The sequence below is a fragment of the Bos taurus genome, chromosome 10 (assembly GCF_002263795.3).
Source record: "Bos taurus isolate L1 Dominette 01449 registration number 42190680 breed Hereford chromosome 10, ARS-UCD2.0, whole genome shotgun sequence".
NCBI classification, from domain to species: domain Eukaryota; kingdom Metazoa; phylum Chordata; class Mammalia; order Artiodactyla; family Bovidae; genus Bos; species Bos taurus.
Window position 1 is genome coordinate 23181976 of NC_037337.1, and position 27201 is coordinate 23209176.

The following is a 27201-nucleotide window of genomic DNA, read 5'->3' on the forward strand; positions in this document are numbered from 1 at the left end:
TCTCTTAAGTCTCCTGCATTGGTAGGTGAGTTCTTTATTAGAGTTACCTGAAGTGAAAGTGAAAGCGGCTCAGTCATGTCTGACTCTTTGTGAACCCATGGACCATAGTCCATGGAATTCTCCAGGGCAGAATACTGGAGTGGGTAGCCTATCTCTTCTCCAGTGTATCTTCCCAACCCAGGAATGGAACCAGTGTCTCCTACATTGCAGGTGGGATTTACCAACTGAACCATCAGGGAGTTACCTGAGAAGCCTATTTACCTTCAAACCTGAGGAACTTTTCAAATAGTTGCTTGTTGACTTTGGATCTGGGTTTAGCTCTCCAGTTCTTTTATTCAGTCACAAGAGGGGGCTGCTTCATCTGAAAACTGTTTCTGGGAGAAGGGAAGGGAAATTTGTTTTCCATTGATGTGCCCAAAAAAGGAAAAATGACATGCTTCCATCTTCTTTAAATAACTTGTGCTTTATTATTCCTTGTTCAATGTGTGTGGTCAAGGATTCAGGGGGTCTTAGCCCAATAGCCTAAGCCCTTTCCATGTACCGCCCTAAACACTGCTTTCCCATTTCCCTGCTCTGATTATCCCTTCACCTTTCTATTCCTCAAAATCTTTTTCCCAGCTTCCAACTTTTTTTTTTTTACCACTCACACTCATCTCCACCCGAACCCCACTTGGTTTGCCTTTCTGTCTATTCCTCTGCCTTAGCATCCTTGCTGCACAACAGCCACAAGCATTGGCATAGGGGACATGAGGATTATGGACCACTGTTCAAGGAGGATGAGGTGAACACCATCTATGTCAATCAGTTAGTATATTAAGAACAGAGCATGAAAATTTTCTATCTAGATGGTGATAGATGCATGATTCCAAGAACACTTACAAGAGCTCCGAGTTCCAGGATGTGTAGCTTTTAGTCTCAGTGTTAATCTTTCCATTTCCCAGACTACATCCTACTTTTGAACCTCCCAAAGATTTTCTGAAACGTGGATGGGAATTTTCATCATCTTACAACACAGAGCTCAGTGCATTTTTCTGGGATTAAATACTGCATTCCACATGCTTCTTGGAGCATCAGCCAGTTTCTTAAGAAACAAATGATAGACCAATGGTTGTGCATAGACACATCACTGTGATTGGTGTTCCTTTGCCAGAACCAGACATTAAACTTCATAGATGATTGCACAGTGAGCTGGGAATGTTTCACCATCTTTTGGGGACATGACTAAAACAGGGGAGGAAGACCTAGATAAGGAAATGCTTGATCATTGGCTGAGAAGGTCCTGGCAACAACACAGTGTATCTGCACTCGTTGTAAGTCTTTACTAACAGCTGTTGCCTCTGTTCTCTGGAACCTCCTTAAGCCAAGGATCAGACCCAAGCCTGAGCTCTGAGCCCATGGTCCTAGATTGTCCTTTAAGTATGAGGCTGGTGACTGGAGTAACTGTGTTTCTGACCTTGGGTGAGTGTTCTCTGTCTACAAGGGATGACTTGAGGGCAAAGAGCCACAAAATTATTTGCTCTCTACTCCTCTCCCTGTGCTTTATTCAGCATTATAATGATGGAACTGAGAAATTATCTGTGGATTTGCTAAAGAGGACAGATTTCTACATGACAGGTTAAATCATGGCCATGATTCAAGACGAGTCCTTAGCAGTAAGCAGGTTGTAGGAAATCTCTGTGTCTGTTGAGCCAACCACCTATGGAACAAAGCCTATGGATCTCTGATTCTTGCCACATCTTCGGTCTCTAAGACTGAAGTTGTTGTTCAGTCACTAAGTTGTATACACTTTTTACGTACATGGATGGCAGTATGCCAGGCTCCTCTGCCCTCTACTGTCTTCTGGAGTATGCTCAAATTCATGTCCACTGAGACAGTAACGCTGTTTAACCATCTCATCCTCTACCACCCCCTTCTCCTTTTGCCTTCAATCTTTCCCAGAATCACGATATTTTCCAATGAGTCAGGTCTTGTCATCAAGTGAACAAAGTATTGGAGCTTCAGTTTCAGCATCAGTCCTTCCAATGAATATTTAGGGTTCATTTCTTTTAGACTGACTGGCTTGATCTCCTTGCAGTCCAATAATGAACACCAATAATATTTTTGCAGGACATAAACAGAAACAGTGGAGTAGGGGTTAGTGGAGTAGGGATTATGGGAGGGTTGTGACTTTGATCCATACAATTACACTGATTTGTGCTCTGGAGCTAATTTGATTTCTTAACCCTGTAGGGACTGTGATTGATGCTAAGACCACCCAGCCCAGCTCCATGGATTGTGCTGAAGGAGAAGATGTAAATCTGCCTTGTAATAACTATACCATTGGTGGAAATGACTATATACATTGGTTCAGCAAAATACCAATCAGAGTCCACAGTACGTCATTCATGACTTATGAAGCACCATGAACAGCAGCATGGCCTCTCTGAACACAGCTTCCAACAGAAAGTGCAGCACCTTGGTCCTGCCGTAGGTCACCCTGAGAGACACTGCTGTGTACTACTGCGTCCTGAGAGAGGCACACTGGGACAGACGGGGCTGCACCTGTGCAGTGTCTCTCTGGTGGCCAGAAGAGGGTACACAGTGGGGGAGCAGTCAGGAGAGCAAATCTAGAGTCGCCTGGAAGAAGAGTCAGAGAGCAGTAAGAGATGAGGAAAATGAAGGGAAGGAAAAGGGGAGAAGATGGATAAAGAAAAGATAAAAGGAGACAAGGAAGTGTTGCTTCATTGGTTGATGTGGCTGAGAAGAATTATATGGCTGCTAAGAATCCTAATTGCAACACAGAAATAAAGTGAGAAGCACGAACAATTTGTCATGGTTCTTCCTTGTATCAATAAAATGTTGGTTCCAGTGTGTTAGTCTCAACCTACAAGTAAGAAAAGTACAAATAATTCTCCTGTTCCAAAGGCTTCTTTTATGTGCAGCCTCAAGAACTATAGCCTGCCAGGCTCCTCTGTCCAAGGGATTTTTCAGGCAAGAATACTGGAGTGGGTTGCCATTTCCTCTTCCATGGGATCATCCTGACCCAGGGATCACACCTGGTCTTTTTTGTCTCCAGCACTGCAGGCAGATTATTTACCACTGTGCCACCTGGGAAGAGGTCCAGTTCATTCTTTACAATGGCCATATAGTACTCTGAGACATTCTGTCATTAATTGACTTTCCATTAATAAATAATTGTTTCCATTGCTGTGGTATCATAAAGAGTGTTGTCTTTATATATCTTTGTAATTCATTTTTGTATCTACGGGGACATCTCTATTATAATGTAATGTCTGAAACTAGAATGGCTATTCACAAAACAAGGAGCTTTTAAAATTTTTTTGAGAAAGTGACAATTTGCCATTCATGTGGTATAAACAATTATATTTCAGCTAACAGGGAAAAGGTGCACTTTGCATCCTCTAAAAATTGAGAAATGCCAGTATTTTTCATAAAATCTGAATAAACTTTATTGATAGTCATTTTACTGGTCCCACAGAGTTCCAAAGAATAGCAAAGAGAGATAAGAAAGCCTTCCTCAGCAATCAATGCAAAGAAATAGAGGAAAACAATAGAATGGGAGAGACTACAAATCTCTTCAAGAAAATTAGAGATACCAAGGGAACATTTCATGCAAAGATGAGCACAATAAAGGACAGAATGGTATGGATCTAACAGAAGCAGAAGATGTAAAGAAGAGGTGGGAAGAATACACAGAAGAACTATATAAGAAATGATCTTCATGACACAGACAATCATGATGGTGTGATCACTCAACTACAGCCTGACATCCTCGAATGCGAAGTCAAGTGGGCCTTAGGAAGCATCACTACGAACAAACTTGGTGGAGGTGATGGAATTCCAGTTGAGCTATTTCAAATCCTAAAAGATTATGCTGGGAAAGTGCTGCATTCAATACGCCAGCAAATTTGGAAAACTCAGCAGTGGCCACAGGACTGGAAAAGGTCAGTTTTCATTCCAATCCTAAAGAGAGGCAATGCCAAAGAATGTTCAAACTACTGCACTATTGCACTCATCTCACATGCTAGCAAAGTAATGCTCAAAATTCTCCAAGCCAGGCTTCAACAGTACGTGAACCATGAACTTCCAGATGTTCAAGCTGGTTTTAGAAAAGGCAGAGGAACCAGAGATCAAATTGCCAACATCCACTGGATCATGGAAAAAGCAAGAGACTTCCAGAAAAACATCTACTTCTGCTTTATTCACAATGCCAAAGCCTTTGACTGTGTGGATCACAACAAATTGTGGGAAATTCTGAAAGAGATGGGAATATCAGACCACCTGACCTCCCTCCTGAGGAACCTGTATGCAGGTCAAGAAGCAATAGAACTAGACATGGAACTGGACATGGACTGATTCAAATCGGGAAAGGAGCATGTCAAGGCTGTATATTGTCACCCTGCTTATTTAGCTTATATGCAGAGTACATTATGCGAAATGACAGGCTAAATGAAGCACAAACTAGAATCAAGATTGCTGGGAGAAATATCAATAACCTCACATATGCAGATGACACCACCCTATGGCAGAAAGTGAAGAAGAACTAAAGAGCCTCTTGATGAAAGTGAAAGAGGAGAATAAAAAGTTGGCTTAAAACAGCATTCAGAAAACTAAGACCATGGCATCCAGTCCCATCACTTCATGGCATATAGATGGGGAAATAGTAGAAACAGTGACAGATTTTACTTTCTTGGGCTTCAAAATCACTGCAGATGGTGACTGCAGCCATGAAATTAAAAGACACTTTCTCCTTGGAAGAAAAGCTATGACCAACCTAGACAGCATACTAAAAAGTAGAGACATTACATTTCCCACAAAGGTCCGTCTAGTCAACGTGATAGTTTTTCCAGTGGTCATCTGTGGATGTGACAGTTGGACTATACAGAGAGCTGAGCGTCGAAGAATTGATGTTTTTGAACTGTGGTGCTTGAGAAGACTCTTGAGAGTCCCTTGGACTGCAAGGAGATCCAACCAGTCAGTCCTAAAGGAAATCAGTCCTGAATATTCATTGAAGGACTGATGCTGAAACTGAAGCTCCAATACTTTGGCCACCTGATGGGAAGAACTGATTCAGTGGAAAAGACCCTGATGCTGGGAAAGATTGAAGGCGGGAGGAGAAGGGGATGACAGAGGATGAGATGGTTGGATGGCATCACCGACTCTATGGACATGAGTTTGAGTAAGTTCCAGGGGTTGGTGATGGACAGGAAAGCCTGGCCTGCTGCAGTCCATGGGGTCACAGAGTCAGACACTACTGAGTGACTGAATTGAACATTCATACAATAAAATATAATTTATAGATCTATTTCAACTTGCAATAGGGTTAAGTCTGAATAAACCATTTTAAGTTGAAAATATCAGTAAGTGGGAAATGCATTTAATATACTTACCCTACTGTGAGTCAGAGCCTCGCCTGGCCTACCTTAAAGGTATTATACTGAAAGTGAAACACATAACGGTTGTACGGGAACAGAATGGCTGTAAGTGGATCAGTTGTTTACCTTCCTGTTCCTGGGTCTGACTGAGAGCTTAGCTCACAGTTGCTACCAAGAACCATCAGAGGATGTAATACAGCATGTTGCTAGCATGGGGAAAGATCAAAATTCAAAACTCAAAGTATGGTTTCTAGCAAATGCATACATAGCTTTCTCTAAACCAGAAAGTCAAAAATCCTAAGTTGATTCATCATAAGTTAGACACAGTCTCTTGTGATTAAAAGAAACCGAGTACTGATACACTCAATAGCCTAGATGGATGTCAATGCTGAGTGAAAAAAAAGTCAGTCTCAGAAGACTACATGGTAGATGATTACACTTAACATATTTTTATGATTGTATACATGCTGTATGAGTTTACTTATATAGAGTTCTCATAAAGACAAAATATAGAGATGAAAAGATCAGCATCTGCTAGGGGTCATCACCAGTTGCAGGGATGAGGAGGTCAGGAAAATGGTTATCTTTAGAGAGACGGAACAATTCTGTATCATGATTTTAGTGGTGGTACAAAAACCTGCACCCGTGACAAAATTTCACAGAGCTATGCATAAAAAAGAGTGCATATAAAGCTGAGGTATCAGGTTATCATTTGTATTTTAACAATATTTTAGAGCTCTAAAACCCAGAAAAAAATTTATCAAAAATTTTGGATAAGACTGCCTTTCTCCAAGACCAAAGTCTGTGAATTTTTAAATAGAGTATTTAGATTTTGGATGGAGAAATGTAAGCATAGGCTAAATGAATGACCAGTAAGTAAGTAGATTACAAGAAGAGTTCATAGCTTGTACTACATCTTATTTTAGGTCTGTTCATGTTGCTGCAGATGTCATTATTTTGTTCTTTTTCATGGCTGAGTGCTTTCATTGTGCGTTTTTCCTGGTAGCTCTGTGGTAAAGAATCTGCTTGCCAAGCAGGAGACGTGGGTTCGATCCCTGGGTCAGGTATAGCCCCTGGGAGAAGGAAATGGCACCCCACTCCATTATTTTTGCTTGAGAAATTCCATGAACAAAGGAGCCTAATGGGCTAGAGTCCATGGGGTCACAGAGTCTGAGGGGACTGGAAACTAAAGAGCAACAACAATTTCATTGTACATATGTGCCACATGTTTATCCATTCCTCTGTCCATGGACATTTCATTTTGCCGTAACACAACATTGTAAATCAACCATACTCCAATAACAATTTTAAAAACAAATCTTACTTTAGATGGGATGGCAAAATTTTTCTGTTGAATAATCATCAATGAATGTCAACTTGTTTGTTCTTCAATACCCCTCAGCTCAAATCTTTACTAATAACTGCTTTTGCAAAGTCCTCTTTCAGGCTTGAACTGAAGCAGGGTCTCCAGCATTGCAGGCAGATTCTTTACCAACTAAGTTATCAGGGAAGCCCTTTTTTCAGACTCAGTGTAACTTAATTATGGTGAAAAAAATAGACAAAGTAAAGGTTTGTGGTGAATCACACTTTTTTTCCCCATCTGTGCACAGACCACATTACCTATGAACATGACAAACCCCACTTTCTGTTTGTAGGAGTGACACAGGAACCAGTTACTATGTATATGTGCTGCCAGACACTCAAAGACACTGAACTCTCAGCCTGAGGCAGAACTGAGCACATTTGAGCAGGGGATTCCATGCCTCATGCCGCTCTCCAGTCTGCTCTGGGTGCTCCTGGCCTTCACCTTCTCTGGTAGGGATGCTTCCAAGCATGGGTGCGCGTGTTCAGGGTGAAAGGACTGCACACAGGCACGTGGAGCTTCACAGGGACTTGGGGAGGAAAGGAGGACTGGGGAAAAGCAGGCATCTTAGGATTTCAGTTTGGTTTTTCTTTTTGGAGACCTAAATGAGTCTAATTCCTACACTATTTTATTCACTGCTTCATCTCTGTTTTCTGATTTTTTTCACAGGATCTGGCGTGGCCCAGAAAGTTACTCAAGACCAGCCAGAAATATCCAGTCAAGTTGGGAAGTCAGCCACCATGAACTGTCAGTATGAGACAAGTTGGAACAGTTATAACATTTTTTGGTATAAGCAGCTTCCCAGTGGAGAGATGATTTACCTTATTGGTCAGAATTCTTACAGCCCGAATGCAAGGGATGGCCGCTACTCCATAAATTTTCAGAAATCACATAAAGCCATCAGCCTCATTATCTCAGCCTTAAAGCTGGAAGACTCTGCAAAGTACTTCTGTGCTCTCTGGGAACTCACAGTGGTTGAAGTGATAGGAAAAGCTGAACAAAAACTTCTGAGCTGGATAAGAGAGAAGACCCCCCTCCCCCACAACCCCACCCCCTCCCACACCCGGTGCAGGACTACCGCCAAAATACACACCTGCAGACCCTAGACAAGAGATGATAGTCCTGTGCTTGTTTCATCTGTGGTCTGGATCAGAAGATTTAATACTAAAAGAAGGCTCCTTCCATGTCATTTGGAAGCAGGTGTCCAGGGTAACTTTCTACTCCTATATTCTCATCTTGAATTTTTGACTTTTAAGTCAACCATCCAGAGCATGTGTAAAGTTGTCTAAATTTGAAAACTTGCCCCAAAAGAATATAAAATGGTAGTTTCACCTAAAGATCCTCACATCACAAATCTGGGTCTAGAAGCTGAAATCGTCATGAAAATAATTTCCTTAAGTCCTCTCCTCTCAGATTTTGTGTCGGGGCACAATTAGAGAAAGAGAACCACCAGTGATGTAGAGTAAGAGATAAGTTATAAGGATTAGAACACAGGCAACAGGTAGAGCTGGTGGAAGAGTCCATAAAAATGGTTAATGTATACATAAATATATTCATATAAAATGAAAGTAATTTCATAACTATTATATTTTTTGTTACTGCAAATGGCCACAAGGTCGTAACTGGTATTTATAACTACCTCCTGCATTACCTATTCTATAATCTCTGCCCATAGCAAGAATCTCCACTCACTGTTGTACTTAACTTCATATAAAACAAGCTCCTTATTCAGGAACAATGCTATATGTAAAGTAATAAAGATGAATAAGGAATTCTGCAAGTCCACCTCTGTGGTTTTGGCAGAAGTTTGCAAAGCATTGAAGACAAATTCAAGTGTCTATTTTAGTGGGTAAACTCTTACTAATACTCAGGGGAAATTGATATGCTATATTCTGGGAAACATCATTAATAATGATACCTGACTTATCACAGGCAATAACAGTCACAAAAGGTAAACATTTCTAAGAAAACAAACACATCAAAGTTTCAAGAGCTTCTTATGAAGACACAAGTATATTTTAAAATTGTTTTTGTTTGTTAAAAATCACTGCAAAGAGAGGGAAAAGTCAAGGCTGGACTGGAAGGCTATGTATGCAATACACAGTCCTGAAAAAGGACTCAAATGCAGGATATATTAAAAGCACGTAAATCAATAAGAAGAGAAAATAGCTAATAAGAATAGCAAAATCTTGGAGATCGAAATCAGAAATATTATATCCAATACATAGTAAACATGCAATATGACCTTGATTTTACTGTTTTTACAGAAACAAAGATCAAACCTCATCTGTTCCATCCGTGTCCTTTCAGCCTGAGTGTATCAATGTAGCTAGATGTATATGACACCAAGGGATAAGGAAAAAGAATGACTGTGTCCAGGAAAGTGAGTGATTAAGTAAATATCCTGGAAGCTTCCATTACTGAACTGATGTGTGTGTGGGGGGAAAAGTAGGTCACAGAAGTGGACTTTGAAGGAAAGGTATTCTTTAGTAGAATAAAGAAAGTTGATATTTATTGAGCTTTTCTATAATATAGTAAGGCATGGGTGAATTTACAATTCATTACCTAATTTAAGTGTTAAAACCCTATAAGACAGGTTCCATTTCTTTTAATCTTTGAGAAGTGAGACATAACTTTTCTAACTGTGAAAAGTGTCCCGAACTTTTATTGTCTTCCAGAGTGTACCATCTCAGAGGGCTCCTGAAGAGAAAGTTTGGGTATGGAGAAGCACTTAGATCTAAGACAGGGAGGCTGGATGTCTCAGTGATGGTGACATTATACTAGTTTAAACTGGAAACTAAAGGCAACTAGGAAAGAAGATGGTAAACCTAGGTAGAAATTGCCCCAGGATCAGTAGATGAGGAAATCATCCACTATCCAGTTACGTGCTAAATGCTTTAGCAAGTTTATTAGTTGTAGTGTGCCTGGAAAAACAAGAGGCTACAGGAAAAGAAGAGATATCACTCCTTAAACACTCCAAGCATATCCCTATATCAAGACCTGTGCCTCTTGCCTTTGCCCTCTCTGCTGTGACGCTATCCCTCGAAACATTTACATGGTGCACCTCTGAAAACTCAAATGTCACACCTTTGTGACTGCTTTATCTTAATGTTACTATTTGCATTCCCAGAGAATCAGGCTCCAGCGACTGCGTAGCAAGAATGAAAGCGGAAGCACTGCCAGCTGGTGTCCTGCTAAATATTTTGTGACGCTTACCCTGGGCTCCTTGCCGCCCTCTAGTGATCATGGATTAAATTGCGGGCAAACCTAGTCACTTGTATTATGTGCCTGGAGAATCCCATGGACTGAAGAGCCTGAGTGGCTACAGTCCAAAGGTTTCAAAGACTGAGAGGCTAAGCATGTACGCATGCACGCTAGTCACAATAGGGGCTGCCATTGTTCAACCAAAGTCAGTAAAAGTCTCACTGCAGAAATCATAGGAGAGAGAAGATTCGAGACAACTGGCTGGTTTTTAATCTTTGCCTACCAGATGTGAAAATGATTGACTTCAAATGACAAATATTGGGTTGGCCAATAAGTATCTTCATGTTTTCTTGTAACATCTTACATGCAATGATTTTGGCTGGCACGTAATAGGCTACCTTGGAAAGGAAGCTCAGAATTATTGCACAAAGAGGTGTCTTCTTTTTCCCTTCTTCTTTTGGTAAGTGAAATAGTTTCTACTGCTCTGTCCTTTCTTGTAGTAGAGTATAGAAATATTCTGAGAATGGGAGAAAGACTCAAAAATGGGGAAAAAACTAAGCAATCACGGCAAACACTGCTTGGTAGACTCATTCCAACAACAACATCTCAATCTCTCAATATAACACCCTAATGAGCTGATTTTCCCTGAACAGTAAGAACATGATAGACCATGGAAACTTATTCACATGAGATCTACCATTTAAACTGTCAATTACACCTCAAAAAATATTAAGCTCTATCTTGTGGAGAGACTCCTTTGAAATTTGAGGGTTTGGCTCCCAGTCCTCAGCGTTCTGTGCGTTGCCTGTAGCTGACTGAGAGCGCACGCTGGGGCAGTGCTGTGCGAGGCGATTTTCAGGTGTGCTCTCACTTAGTCCCTATCCTAACCCTTCAAGGTTGGGTCCACGCTACTTTAGGGAGGCAGTGTAACAGTGCTTGAGATGGAAGACTTGGATTATGTTTCCAGACCTACCACTCATTAGTTGAGTGATCTTGGGAGTATGCGTCAGTTTCCTTATATCTGCAAGGTGGATATTGATAGAATCTACCATGCAGGGTTCTTAGGAGAAGTGAATGAGATGATGAATGCCACTGTGAGCCCAGTGCCCAGAAGAAGGATGCTGACTATTCGCAGAAGTGGAAATTGAACATGAGAGAGGTTCAGTACCTTGCCTGATGTTGCAGAGTAAGTGTCAGAGTGGAGCCCTCCCTCCATATCTTACTTAGAGCACAGGCCTTTCCTCATCCCAAGAGTAACTCTCTATCTTAATACAGTATTGTATTGTCCTTGAAGTGCTTATCCAGTGCAGTGGGTGCTGTGCTGGTTTGATTCTTGATCGGGGAGCTAAGACCTCACATGCCTTGTCCCCACCCCCCCAAAAAATTAAAAAACCCAGAAGCAATACTGTAACAAATTCAATAAAGTCTTAAAAAATGATTGACATTAAGAAAATTCTTTTTAAAAAAAGAAAGAAAATCAACAAGTAGACCTCTATTATTTTTAAAACATATAACCTCTGACATTTAAAACATTTACAGAATATCATTAACGTAGGGGCATGACAAATTCCAAACACGATATGCTCCATACCAGATAGATAAGTGTTCTAATTCTTGCTATGCCACTTCCCTGATATTTCACCTTGAGTTAATCACCCAAACTCTTTGAGCTACAGTTTTTGTTATCTGTAAATTAGGAATAATAGTAACTCTATTGTGTGACTTTCATATTAGAATAATGTACATGAAGCAAAAGAAAATTCAGCACATTATGTGGGTGAACATTTCTATTTGGGGAGTTTGAAAGTTTTAAAAATTTTGTTTAGAATACATATAAAGATTTTTAACCAAAGCGGGATTCATGTCACATATTACCATCCCACTCTCTCAAGTTGAATAGTAGCAGTCCATGATTAAGCAGCCCACTTCTGAAAGGTTGTCAGTTCTCTTTGTATAGTGAGCTCATCTCAATGTTTGTGAAGTTGGTCTCAAGAAAGTGATGTTTGATCCCTCATTTTGAACCACAGGCAACTGATTCTAGGGCAAAAATGGTTGCTGTGTTTCTAGCACACGTATGTGGTCTTGTCTCTGATTGGTTGGGCAACCAGGTACAGAAACCTATTTTCTGAAGCAGCATGTCTCACAGATCTAGGCTGCAGAACATTCCTCTGCTGAGGATACTTGATCAGGATAAATGGAGAGGAACACTTTGCCAGCCTCATGGCTGGTCCTGTGGCTTCATCTTGGCCGTAAGTCCTGGGGCTGCTGAAGACATTCTGAACAGTCTGGGGTGGTGATGGGGAAGGAGGGAGATGCAGTCAGGCACCTCAAGATTCTAATATCTGGGAATGTGTGAAGGCAATGAACACTGTAGAGAAATCAGTTTCTATGTGTGACCTTGTCTTTCTGAACAGGAGTGAGCAGCCTCTTGACTGTGGAACAGCGTCCTCCCTTGCTGTGGGTTCAGGAAGGAGAAAGCACCAATTTCACCTGCAGTTTCCCTTCCAGCTCTTCCTAGGCTTTACACTGGTACAGATGGGAACCTGCAAAGGGCCCCAAGAACTTGTTTGTAATAAGTATAAATGGGGAGGAAAAGAAGCAAGGACAAGTGAGAGTCACTCTGAATACTAAGGAGGGCTACAGCTCCATGTACATCAGAGGATCCCAGCCTGAAGACTCAGCCACATACCTCTGTGCCTCCACACAGTGCCCCTCAGCCTTCTGCAGCCCATACCCAAACCCATACCTGCTGCTGCTTTGGGACCAGCATTGATGAAGAGCCATTGTCTGGAGGAAAAGGGACATTCAATGAATGACAGTGTTTTTGATAATCAGGGGGAAATGCAGACATAGATAAACAGGCATTCCAGTCACTGTAGCTTCCTCAACTAACTGGACTGTTTCTAAACATCACTAATCTCCACTACCACCAGTATACTGGCCATATCATTAATTCCAATTCCTAGCCTCCTCTTTCCTTGTGATTCCAAGTAAACTAGATAGTTTTCAAAACTAAAATAATGTGGTTATACTTGGGTAATATTTACCCCTCACTACTGCTGCATCCTAAGAGCTAGTCTTTATGGTATTTCCTTATGTGCATGAATGTAATATGGGGATATACTGTCTCACACATCTGGCATGGAAGTCTGCATGTTTTATACCAGAACAATCAATTCTGTCTCATTTAACTCATTGGAGATTTTGGTTTTGCTTTAGTTCAAACTTCCCACTACATGGACACCTGTATGTAATTTCTTTACTATGTGGCTGTTTGCATTTTGAAAAATCGCTGTGATATCTGCTGCTGCTGCTGCTGCTAAGTCACTTCAGTCGTGTCCGACTCTGTGCGACCCCATAGACAGCAGCCCCTTGGTCTCTCCCCCAGTTTATATTGTAATTGTGATAATGAATCAGTAACCAAACTCCAGGATCTGAGTTTCTTACTTAGTAATTTCCAGGTATATGAAGCTGATCAATTATCTGATCCTGTGCTCATTTTGCAGATTTCCAAATAACCCACCAGTTTAATACTATATTGGGCTTCTCTGATGGCTCAGATGGTAAAGAATCTGCCTACAATGCAGGAGAGCTGTGTTCGATCCCTGGGTCAGGAAGATCCCCTGGAAGAGGGAATAGCTACCCATATGCTTGCCTGGATAATTCCATGGGCAGAGGAGCCTGGTGGGCTATAGTCCATGGGGTCACAAAGAGTTGGACACAACTGAGTGACTAACATTTTAACTTAATACCACATTGGTGCTTTGCTGCTGCTTAGTCGCTTCAGGTGTGTCCAACTCTAAGCTATGGACACTATGGACGGTAGCCTGCCAGGCTCCTCTGGCAGAGGCTGCTAATTCTGGGGTCTTTCTGGGGTTTGTCAACATGAATTAACTTGCTTCCAGGCCTCTTCATCTTATAGCTTGTGTTTTCAGGTTTCTCCCCTGGAGAATCCCAGGGACAGCGGAGCCTGGTGGACTGCTGTCTATGGGGTCACACAGAGTTGGACACGACTAAAGCGACTTAGCAGCAGCAGCAGCAGCCCCACCATACACATCAGTAATTAATATCCAGCCTCTGTCCAGTCTCCTGAATTACGTTGTTATTGTGCTCTCTCTCTTTCATAAATTTATATTTAAAAAAAATCTGTTAGTGTCATTATGTTTAGGAAAGATAATACATATTATAAAAACAATACTGGTTTGCATACAAATCCCTCAGACCGAAACTATTTAAGAGATGTTCATGTCAAAGATTTCTTTTTCAAAGATCATTCACAAGGCAGTAATGAATCTGTTTGTCCATCAGATTGCAAATGGTTGAATCCGTTTTGCTATATGAATGTGCATAGAACTGGAAGGTAGAGCACAGAAGTGAATGAGGTGAACCTGTAGTTCATTGTACAGTAGTGTTGATGAAATTAAACAACATGCAAAAAAAAAAAAAAAAAAAAGAGCTGCTGGTCAACTTCCCAAACTGGATCTTCAACATTATTGGCATAAAGATCAATGGAAGGAATTTCTAATACTATCAGTGAAGATCCTGTGTTTTAGCTAACTCCGAATTGGTAGAAACAAAAACCACAGAGAAAAAGCAAGGACAAAATGTGTCTATACTGTGTGTTGCTGCAACACAGTGCTTCATGTATTTTTCATACCAAAGAACATATAGAAACTGATTACATCTGTACAGCACTTCAATATAGAATGCTGCTTGAAACTGACCTGTGATTCCACATTCCTTAGGAGGTAAGGAGATAAAGCACTTTCCACACAGGTAATCAATTCCTGGATGCAGTGGCACATAATTTGGAAAATCTACTCTTATAAATATGGGGAAAATGCAAACCTGGAAATGAGATTACTTAAAATATACCTGTGTCTTTATGAAAGTCATATATAACCAAGCAAACATGCACCAAACTTTTCAGTTTCTTTGGGTTCTCAAATGGATTTGAAATTGAAAATATTCTGTTGTGTTAGTTATAGAGATACAGATATGACCTCTTAAATAGTCCCTCATTTTTTAAAGTCACTTGGAGTGAGAAGAATGAGTGAAATATAAACATCAAATTGAACAAGGAAAGCTCACATGTCCCTGTTTACTGTAGGGCCCCAACATGATCAACCAAACACCTGTGGGGCCCAAGGCTCTCATCACACCTGAGCTGCTGCTGCTGCTAAGTCACTTCAGTCATGTCCGACTCTGTGTGACCCCATAGATGGCAGCCCACCAGGCTCCCCTGTCCCCGGGATTCTCCAGGCAAGAACACTGGAGTGGGTTGCCATTTCCTTCTCCAATGCATAAAAGTGAAAGGTGAAAGTGAAGTTGCTCAGTCGTGTCTGACTCTTAGCGACCCCATGGACTGCAGCCCACCAGGCTCCTCCGTCCATGGGATTTTCCAGGCAAGAGTACTGGAGTGGGGTGCCATGGCCTTCTCTGATCACACCTGAGCATCACCAGCTAATCTTCTGTGCTAAGGCAGGAGCACTCAGACCACACGTGAAATGAAGTTTGATGAAACAAACAGATGTTTCAGGTAAGCTCTTAGAGACAATCAGAAATCAGAGAGAGGAAAAACACATTTCATTTTTGCTCATATCTCACAAGTCTTCAACAGGATTCTCTTCATGGGCTTTAGTGTCATTGTGTTTTGCTGCACAACAAACCACCTCAAAACTTACTGTTTAATTATCTCATGATACCTCTGCTCCATGCGGTGAAAGGGGGCTCAACTGTACTGGAATCCCTCAATTTACTCCCTTAATTAGTGAGGTTGACTGGAAGCTGAGGCTCAACTGAAATCTCAGAGGCCTGGGCTCATCTCTTCCTCAGACATTTTCAGGAGTGACCATGGCCCATACATGTGATCTCTCTCTGTGGCCCTGAGGGAAGCTGGGCAGCTTACATTGTGCCTCAGGGCTTCCAAATTACAGAAGTGTCAACTGCCAAAGAGTCGCCACCTTTCGCCTCAGAACTGGCATGATGTTAACTTCTGCTCATCTGTTTACTACAGTAAGTCATGCAGCCAGTCTGGACTCAGTGTGTACGGGGGCTACACAAGGTCCCAGATATCAGGAAGCAAGAATCACTGGAGGTAACTTTGGCCACTAGATCCACATGAGCTGATAGAATAAATACATTCCTTGTGGCAACTGGCACCAGAGTGCTAATGAAGCACATAGACCTTAATAGTCATCAAGGTCATGTCAGTTTACTTCTCAAATAGCACCCCCACCCACTTCCTCATCTCTATACTCCTTGCAACTCCCCTAATCCAAGCATTTAGCACCTCTCACTTGGATAACTGCAAAGGCCGCTTCACTCTCCTCCTGCCTTTATTCTCAACTCTTTGAATCTGACTTCTACGTGACCACAGAGTTTATATATATATATATATATATATATATGAAGGAAATGGCAACCCACTCCAGTATTCTTGCCTGGGAAATCCCATGGACAGAGGAGCCCATCATGCTGCAGTTCATGGGTCAATAAGAATTGGACATGACTTAGCGACTGAACAACAATAACAATAACTGAATAACAATAATAACAACAACAACATATAAAATTAGTTCACTTCCTGCTCATCTTTGGATAATGAGGAACCATTAGAAATTGTAAAGATCAAATTTTATATTAAGAATTACAAGGCAATGTACAATTTTTCCCTGAGTTACTTCTAGTTTTCTCATTCACCCTTTTCTGCCACATACTCTAGATGTACATCAGCCACTTTAAAATAAAACCATTTATGCTGGTATTAAGCTTTTTCCTTAATCTGAACCTTTGCGGATGCTGTCCTCTGTGGTCAGAATGGTTTTTCCCAAGTACTTGTGTAAAACACACATATGTACTCAACCTTTACAGCCCAGTTCAAGCAACATTACTTCTTATGTGAAATCATAGCGGATAATATTGCTAACTTTTAATTATAAATATTCTTGGATCTGGTCCCCTCTTAAGGTGGTTTGACAGGAATATTTGCTACTGAGGGCCATCTTATATTTATATTTATTCAAGCTGTTTCCTACAAGTACGAGGCATGTAGAGATTCTTTTTAGTCCACAAACTAAAGCACGGTCAAGTTCCCTTCTTTTCATTTAGCAAATATCTCCTTCACAGCACAAGACCCAGAGATAGGCTATAGCAAATACGATGGTGTGAGTTGGGAAAGGGCAACCTTCTCCAGTGGGTGACTATTCTGTCTTGGTTTACATTCTTCTGTGTAAACCGCAGCAGGGCTCCTGATCTGCATGAAGACGAGGGAACTTTTAGAGCATCCCAAAGTGCTGCTCCAGACCCATTGCTCTTTTAGGGTGGAGATGGAGCCTTCAGCAGCATAGCATTGCTAGATTTGTCTTCATTTGGGGGTCCAAATCCAACATGGCTGAAAAGGAAAAGTTATCCCAGTTATGTGCATTTCAAAGAACTTAACTCATGGGTTACATCCCAAACCTGCTACTCTTTCTGTTTCTATATATAAAGTAATTCAGATTCAGATTTACTTTTGACTTTAAAGAAGTTTTGAGATGTCTACCATTTATATAACTGCATGGCAACACTTCAAACACATTAAGGATCCTATAGTGAGCTGGAGGGTGGGCCCCTAAAGATACATTCTCATCCTAATCCATGGAAACTGTAAACGTGAACTTATTTAACAAGGAAACTTTTCAAATTTAATTAATAAAAGGGTATTAAAATCCAATCATACTGGATTATCTTGGTGGGGCCTCAATCCAGTGACAAGTGTCTTTTTAAGAGACACACAGGTGAGAAGGCCTTGTGAGGTCTTCTCAATGGAGGAGGAGGTTGGAGGTATACAGTCACTAGCAAAGGAGGACCTGGGGCCACCAGAAGCCAGAAGAGGCAAGGAAGGATTCTCTCCTAGACCATTTAGAAGGAGTATGTTCCTGCTGACACCTTGTTTTCAGGCTTCTGACCTCCATATTGAAGGGAACCAGTTCTTGCTTTTTGGAGCCATCAAATTTGTCATAATTTGTAATGGAAGAACAAGGGCTACTGGGGCTAACACAGTTTTTCAAAGGTAACATTTCTAAATAGCTACAAGCAACTCCTGATGGTTTGCATTCATGGAAGGGCATTATTTAATTACTTTGAAAAAGAGTAATTAATTAAATTACTTTCTGGGACATTTGCATTCAAATTCTCACATAAGTAAACATACACATTTATTTATCATTCAACAAATGTTTGAGTAACCACTATTTACCAGGTATTACTGGATCAGCAATTTTTGATACAGTCACAGAGGGGCAGCATCTGCAAACATAGACACTCCGTGGAGAAGATGGGTGGGTAACATGGTGGTAAGTGATGGGCTGTCTCAAACTGCAGTCACTCCTTTCTTTTTTATTGCCCAAAGGCAGTATAGACCAGGTTTCTATAGGTCTGGAAGAAGGTGATACATGGAAAACCCTTTTAGGAGCAGGCAGATTCAGCAACTCTTTCTGAAGAGGAAGAAAAGGGAGATGCCACTGTTAGCACCAGTGTCGATATTATGAATACAAATATCACGTGAGTTTGGGGTTTCCCTAATTGCTCCCAGGAAATTCAGCAGAGCAGAATCTTATTTGCAGGCAACTGTAGGAGTGGGGTCTTCTGACTGAGAGCAGGATGTTGAGAAAAACATAAAAACTAAAATGTGGGAGATAGAGGGAGTTGGGGAGGGAGACATGGAAAAGAGAAAATACACAAGAAGAATGAAACAGATCATTATAGCTGAGAGAATAAACATCCGATCAGACTTTCTCTGTTACTTCTCACTGCTTTTCTGAACAGAACTGAATGGGCAACAGATAAAGCATTTTCCTGAATTCTTGCTTCTGCAAGAAGGAGAGAATTTCACCACGTATTGCAATTCCTCAAGCGCATTTTAAAACTTACAGTGGTATAAGCAGAGGCCTGGGGGAAGTTCTGTCTTCCTGATGATATTAGCTAAGGGTAGAGAAGTGAAGACAGAGCAGAGACTGACAGGTTGGCTTGGAGAGACCAGACGGCACAGCTCCCTGCACCTCACAGCCGCCCAGCTCTCAGATGCAGGAACCTACTTCTGTGCAGAAGCACAGTGCTCTGGAAGCACCTGCTGTCCGTCCCCAAACCTCACTGTGGGCTCCAGGGGTCGGTCCTCCTCATCTCTCCTCAGAGCAGGGGCCAGAGAAAGCTGAAGTCATGATGTCTATGAAGAAATGGAAGTTTTAATTAAAAAAAAAAATCCCCAGACTCAGTGTCACTGAAGAATTCTGTCAAACGTTGAATTATACACAATTTCTTGCAGAAAATAGAAAATAATCCTTCACTCATTTTATAAGGCTAATATTACCCTGACACCCAAGTCATACAAAGACCATAAAGAACCAAAAACTACATGGAAATATCTTTTATCTTGAAGATAGACACAAATTTCTGAAAATATTTTAGCAAGTAAAATTCATTGATATATAAAATGAATAATATACTGAGCACAAATGTAATTTCCTTCAAGGGTGCAAGACACTTTAATATTGAAAATCAATGGATGGAATTCAGAATATTAACAGGGTAGAAAAGAAAAATCATATCATCATATTACTCTAGTCAGAAAAAAAAGATTTGCAAAAATTCCGTAGTCATTTATGGTGAAAACTCTGAGATCATGAGAATAGTGGGGAATTTCTTCAATAGCTAATGGTATACTTACTAATAAAAGACTATAATTTTCTCTAAGAAAGAGAAAAAGCCAGAGAGTCCATTCTTGTCACTCTTTCAATACAGTGCTAGATGTTGGAGCAAGAAATAAAGAAAGTAGATGTAATGATCTTATAGAGTTGAAAGAAGAAGTAAAACTGCCACTATTTGCTGCTAACATGATTATCTATGTAGAAAATACAAAGAATATACCCCTAAATTTATATTAGGGAAATCCAAATTAAAACTACAAAGAGATACCACTTCACATATATCATAAGGGCTAAAATTAAAAATACTGACAATACGAAGTTCTGGCAAGGATGCAAAGAAGTTGGATCACTCATGCATTGCTGGTGGGTGATTGGCCCAGTCATTCTAGAAAAGAGTCCAAGAATTTCAAATACACTTAAATATTCACTTGCTGAATTCTTAATACTGAAAATCAACCAGTGATCTTCACTGAATGAACAGATAAATATTATGTAGTACCTTCACACAATAAAATATTATTTATACATCTTTCTCAACTTCAAGAGGGTTATTTTGCAATAAATCATTTTAAGTTGAAACAATAGGAAGTCAAAAGTTCATTTAATATGGGAAGGAAATCTAAAAAAGAATAGAGATAAATATGTACATGTAAAACTGATTCACTTTGTTGCACTGCAGAAACTAACATTGTAAAGCAACTATACTCCAATAAAAATCAATTAAAAAAAAGAAAATCCATCCAATATATTTAAGCTAGCTTCCCTTAAATGTGGCCAATACTTGCATTAGCCTACAGTTGGGAAATCATCTCACACAGTCTGTTTTATCCTAAAATGATAGAAATCTTATGCAATTTATTGAATACTGTACTGAAAGTGAAAATCAGGATGGTTATATGGGTATGAAATGGCTGGAAAGGTGTTAGTGGTTTACACTCAAGATTTTGAGGCTGGCCAGGAGCTCAGCTCACTCTTGCTGCCCAGAATCACCAGGAAACATAATACTGCATGTTGTTAGCCCAGGAAAAGATAAAATTTCAATATTCCAAGTATGATTTCTACTGAATGCATACCACTTTCTCACTACTGTAAAGTCAAAATTTCTAAATTGAATTATCATAAATTGGGGACAGTCTGTAGTGATTAAAAGGAACAGACTATTGATATACTGAGTAGTCTAGATGGGTCTCAGGATGTTATGCTGAGTAAAAAAATCAATCTCAGAGGCTATATGGTATATGATTACACTTATTGGATTATTATGACTGTATATGTAGTGTGATTCTACTTATACAACATTCTCAACAGGACAAAAGCAAGATGAAAGGAGATCAGTAGTGACCTGGATTGTAAAGAATTGAAGGCCTCGGGAGGGTGTACAAAGAGAGTTTCTTTAGGGAGATAGAACAACTCTATATCATGATTTTAATGGTGGTTAACAAGAGCCTATATATGTGATAAAGTTTCACAGAGCTATGCATCAAAACCAGAGTGCATATAAAACTGATGTATCAGATTGTGATCTGTATTTTAATAAAATTTTGGCAATATCAATTTGCTGGTATGTATATGTAATTATTATATTAGCATATATATTTTAGAATATCAAGCTGCTCTTCAGGCTGTTGTGGTCTTTGTGGTCTCTTCTGCTTAGTTACAAATAATTGGAAACCAGGACATCAGCAGATTTCAGGGATTTTCAAGGGTTGTGGAGGTGGGGATGGTCTGCAAAGTAAGTTCTTTAGGGTGATAGAATGATTCTGTATCTTAATTTTAGTGGTAGGAACAAGAACCTACAAATGGGATAAATTTCACAACTATGCATAAAAAAGTGGATATAAAAACATGTGATATATATAATCAGATCAGATCAGATCAGATCAGTCGCTCAGTCGTGTCCAACTCTTTGTGACCCCATGAATCGCAGCATGCCGGGACTCCCTGTCCATCACCAACTCCCGGAGTTCACTCAGACTCACGTCCATCGAGTCAGTGATGCCATCCAGCCATCTCATCCTCTGTCATCCCCTTCTCCTCCTGCCCCCAATCCCTCCCAGCATCAGAGTCTTTTGAATGAGTCAACTCTTTGCATAAGGTGGCTAAAGTACTGGAGTTTCAGCTTTAGCATCATTCCTTCCAAAGAAATCCCAGGGCTGATCTCCTTCAGAATGGACTGGTTGGATCTCCTTGCAGTCCAAGGGACTCTCAAGAGTCTTCTCCAATGCCACAGTTCAAAAGCATCAGCCTTCTTCACAGTCCAACTCTCACATCCATACATGACCACTGGAAAAACCATAGCCTTGACTAGACGAACTTTGTTGGCAAAATAATGTCTCTGCTTTTGAATATGCTATCTAGGTTGGTCATAACTTTCCTTCCAAGGAGTAAGCATCTTTTAATTTCATGGCTGCAGTCACCATCTGTAGTGATTTTGGAGCCCAGAAAAATAAAGTCTGACACTGTTTCCACTGTTTCCCCATCCATTTCCCATGAAGTGGTGGGACCAGATGCCATGATCTTCGTTTTCTGAATGTTGAGCTTTAAGCCAACTTTTTCACTCTCCACTTTCACTTTCATCAAGAGGCTTTTGAGTTCCTCTTCACTTTCTGCCATAAGGGTGGTGTCATCTGCATATCTGAGGTTATTGATATTTCTCCCGGCAATCTTGATTCCAGCTTGTGTTTCTTCCAGTCCAGCATTTTTCATGATGTACTCTGCATATAAGTTAAATAAACAGGGTGACAATATACAGCCTTGAAGAATTTCTTTTCCTATTTGGAACCAGTCTGTTGTTCCATGTCCAGTTCTAACTGTTGCTTCCTGACCTGCATACAGATTTCTCAAGAGGCAGATCAGGTGGTCTGGTATTCCCATCTCTTTCAGAATTTTCCACAGTTTATTGTGATGCACACAGTCAAAGGCTTTGGCATAGTCAATACATATAATATATGTATTATCATTCTGCTCCCCAGCCTGCTCTGGTCATTTGTGGTCTCTCCTGCTTCCTTGTAAACAATTGGAAACCAGGACATCAGCTGCCTGTCACTCAGAGTTGAAATGGGACAGAAGAGTAGATGGTTCAACTACATATAAACTCTCCTCCTTGTATCACTCATTAATGAGTTCTTTTGACCTTAAATTTTAAGAACTGGCACTGTTTTGGAGACTGTGTTTATGCTTCTTTTTCTACTTGCTTATTTGCTTTGGTTCTTTCAAATTAATTCATCTATTAAGATGATCAAACTAAGTGGAAGATTGAGAGATACATACTTCATGATCATGCACAGTATACAAAACTTCAGTCATCAACTTCTGTGGTATTGACATATACTAAGTGTTTGGGACTCGAAAAGGTCAGTTTTCATTCCAGTCCCAAGAAGGGCAATGCCAAAGATTGTTCAAACTATTATGCAATTGTGCTCATTTCACATGCAAGTAAGGTTATGCTTAAAATCTTTTAAGCTAGCTTTCAGTAGTGTGTGAACCAAGAACTTCCAGATGTACAGGCTGGATTTCAAAGAGTCAGAGGAACCAGAGATCAAGTTGCTAACATTCATTGGATCATGGAGAAAGCAAAGGAATTCCTGAAAAGCATCTACTTCTACTTCATTGACTATGCTAAAAACTTTGTGTAGATAACAACAAATTGTGGAAAATTCTTAAAGTGATGGAAATACCAGCCCACCTTACTTATCTTCTGAGAAACCTGTGTGCAGGTCAAGAAGCAACAATTAGAACTGGACATGGAATAACGGACTGGTTCCAAATTGGGAAAGCAGTCTTTCAAGGCTGTATATTGTCAGCCTGCTTATTTAACTTATATGCTGAGTACCACATGTGAAATGCCGGGCTGGATGAATCACAAGCTGGAATCAAGATTGCTGGGAGAAATATAAAAAACCTCAGATACGCAGAAGATACCTCTCTAATGGGAGAAAATGAAGAGGAACTGAAAGGGCTTTTTGATGAGTGTGAAAGATAAAAGTGAAAAAGCTGCCTTGAAACTCAACATTCAAAAATTTAAGATCATGGCATCTGGTCCCATCATTTCATGGCAAATAGAAGGGGGAAAAGTAGAAGCAGTGACAGATTTTATTTTCTTGGGCTCCAAAATCCCTATGGACAGTGATTGCAGCCATGAAATTGAAAGATGCTTGCCCCATGGAAGAAAAGATATGACAAACCTGCAGGTGGGCTAAGTCGCTTCAGTCGTGTCTGGCTCTGCATCCCTATGAACCTTAGCCCTCCAGGATCCTCTGTCCATGAGATTTCCCAGGCAAGAATACTGGAGTGGCCATGCCCTCCTCCAGGGGATCTTCCTGACCCAGGGATTGAACCCACATCTCTTATGTCTCTTGCATTTGCAGGCAAGCTCTTAACCACTAGTGCCACCTAGGAAGCTTAAGATGACATATTATAAAGCAGACACATCACTTTGCTGACAAAGGTCTGTATAGTCAAAGCTATGGTTTTTCCAATAGTCACATGTGGTGTAAGAGTTGGACTATAAATAAGGCTGAAAGCTGAAGAATTTATGCTTTTGAACTGTGGGGCTGGAGAAGACTCTTGAGAGTCCCTTGGACTGCAAGGAAGACAAACCAGCCAATCCTAATAGGAATCAACTGTGAATATTCACTGGAAGGACTGATGTTGAAGCTAAAACTCCAATACTTTGGCCACCTGATGCGAACAGCCAACTCATTGGAAAACATCTTGATGATGGGAAAGATTGAAGGCAAAAGGAGAAGGGAGAGGCAGAGGATGAGATGATTAGATAGCATCATTGACTCAGTGGACATGAATTAGAGCAACTTTGGAAGATATTGAAGTACAGTGTAGCCTGGGGTGCTGCAGTCCATGGGGTCACAAAGAGACATGACTTAGCAACTGAAAAACAACAACAAAGTGTTTGAAAGCTGTAGATACCAACTTCTGTGGGAGAGCATTACAGCATTATGTCACAGAAAGACTTGGCATACTTATCTTGAATTTATTTTACAAAGAGAAAAATAATGAGCCACTAACAAGTGAGACTGAACACTTTGGACCAATGACATAGAAAATGTGACATCAGGACAATTCCAGGACACATGGTCTAATAAATGCAATTCTACTTGTGGAGGGAACAGGACTGAATATCCTGATCTTCCTCAAAGTCTAATAAGTAAGACTTAATTTCAAATTTCAAAAGAATATTTTATTCCTGTTATAATTTCATTTGAAACTTAAAACTGAATATACTCTGAAAGTCAGATGGACTGATTTTTTTGTCATTTATGGTGAAGTAACTTTATTTATTGAAAAACCTAAATAGAGTCATAGAACTCAATACAAAGACAAAGAGATACAATAATTATTTTGAATAAAATTTCCATTCACCAAGAAGCCTAAGATCTGCAAGTTTTCTTAAAGAGTCATTAGATTCTGGATGGAGAAAAGTAAGTGTAGGCTAATAAATGACCACTTAATAGATAACAGAACATTTCATAGGCTATAGTAAGTTATATTTTAAATCATCTGGAAAAACCATTTTGCTGAATAATTATTAATGTATGTCAACTTGCTTAATATTCAGTTCCCTTCAGCTCAAATTTTAATACTGACTGCTTTTTTCATGCCTTCTTTCAGGATCTGATTAATTTAATGACCAGGGAAAAACAAGTAGACAAAGTAAAGATTTGTGGTGAGCCAGACTTTTTCCCATGCATGCACAGACCACGTGGTCTATGAACATGACAATCCCCACTTCCTGTTGCAGGGGGTCACACAGGTACTGGGTAGTATGTATATGTGCTGCCGGGCACTCAAAGACACTGAACTCTCAGCTTGAGGCAGAACTAAGCACATTTGTGTAGGGAAATCCATGCCTCATGACGCTCTCCAGTCTGCTCTGGGGTTCCTGGTCTTCACCTTCTCTGGTAGGGAGGCTTCCAAACATGGGTGTCAGTGTTCAGGGTGAAAGGCCTGCACACAGGCACGTGGAGCTTCACAGGGACTTGGGGAGGAAAGGAGGACTGGGGAAAAGCAGGCATCTTATGATTTCATTTTTTGGTCTTTGGATCCTAAATAACTCCTACACTATTTTATTCACTGCATCATCTTTGTTTTCTGATTTTTTTTTTTCCCCACAGCATCTAGTGTGGCCCAGAAAGTTACTCAAGACCAGCCAGTTATATCCAGCCAAGTGGGGCAGTCAGTCACCCTGAATTGTCGGTATGAAACAAGTTATTGGAGTTATTACAACCTTTTTTGGTACAAGCAACTTCCCAATGGACAGATGACTTACCTTATTGAACAGTATTCAGAATATGGTAATGCAAGGAATGGCCACTATTCTGTAAACTTCCAGAAAGCAGATAAATCCATCAGCCTCATCATTTCATCCTTACAGCTGGAAGATTCTGCAAAGTACTTCTGTGCTCTCTGGGAACTCACAGTGCTTGAAGTAATAGGAAAAGCTGTACAAAAACCCAGAGCTTGATAAGAGAGAGCCCCCCTGCTGCAGGACCCCAGCTGAAATGCACACCCGCAGACCCCAGACAAGAAATGATAGTCCTGGGGTTGTTTAAGTTGTGGTCTGGATCAGAAGATTTAATTCTAGATAAAGGCTCCTTCTATGTCATTGGAAACAGGTGTCCAGAGTAACTTTCTACTAATACATTCTCCTCTTGAATTTTTGACTTTAAGTCAGCCGTACAGAACATGTGTAAAGTTGTCTAGATTTGAAAACTTGTCCCATAATGCTTTAAACTGGCAGTTTTACTTCATCACAAACCTGGGTCTAGCTGTGTGGAGTCACCATCAAAACCATGTCCTTAGTCATTTCCTCTTAGACTTTGTGTCAGGGCACAATCAGGACAGCAGAACCATGGGTGATGTAGAATAAGAGATTAGTTATAAGGACTAAATCTCAGTCAATGGCTAGAGCTGGTGGACAAGTCTGTACAAAGCTGTTGTTTTTATATGTGATGTTGAGCCTGAATTCACTTTAAGTGAGCTTAGAGTAACATTTGTAAAGGAAAGTTTGGTGAGGACAAAAGCATGGACAAACTGTGACACATAAAGTCAGACAAACTATGAGGACACTTGGAACCCACAAGGACTTGTCTGTCTCACCTCCTTCAGTCTCACAATACTGGGTGACCTTGAAGAGAAGTGGCTGTCATTTGCCATTATGCCTACATGCATACTTGGCCCAAAACAAAGAAGATGAGGACTTCTAATGGGAAGTGGAGGAATTGTGAGTCAACAATAAGATGAGCTAGTTCATCAGCAGCAATGTGTAGAAAAAGTATTTGCCAAAATCCAATAGTCTACCATGGTGAAAACTCTAAGAAACACAAGAATAATGAAGAATTTCCCCAACAGCTCTTAGTATGTTTACTGGTAAAAGACTCTATATTTTTCCCTAAGGAAGGGAACAAAGGGAGCATATCCATTTTAATCACTCTCCTTCAACACAGTGCTGGACGTTGTAGCCAGTGCAGTAAAGCAAGTAAATATATAAACAACCTTTTAAGCCAGAAAGGCAGTCAAATTACCACTATTTTCTATCTATGTAGAAAATCCCAAA

The 27201-nt window shown here is 40.4% G+C and overlaps 1 protein-coding gene and 1 long non-coding RNA gene across 2 annotated transcripts in view; one reads left to right on the forward strand and one right to left on the reverse strand.

Moving 5' to 3' along the window:
• Positions 1-27201, reverse strand: part of LOC100336282 (T cell receptor alpha chain MC.7.G5) — a gene marked incomplete in the record, with an annotated part of 1089855 nt that overhangs the window by 918861 nt on the left and 143793 nt on the right.
• Positions 9668-12963, forward strand: LOC132346292 (uncharacterized). The gene is made up of 4 exons (XR_009496081.1): positions 9668-10402; positions 10999-11128; positions 12089-12191; positions 12357-12963. It is a non-coding gene; the product is annotated as an uncharacterized lncRNA (long non-coding RNA).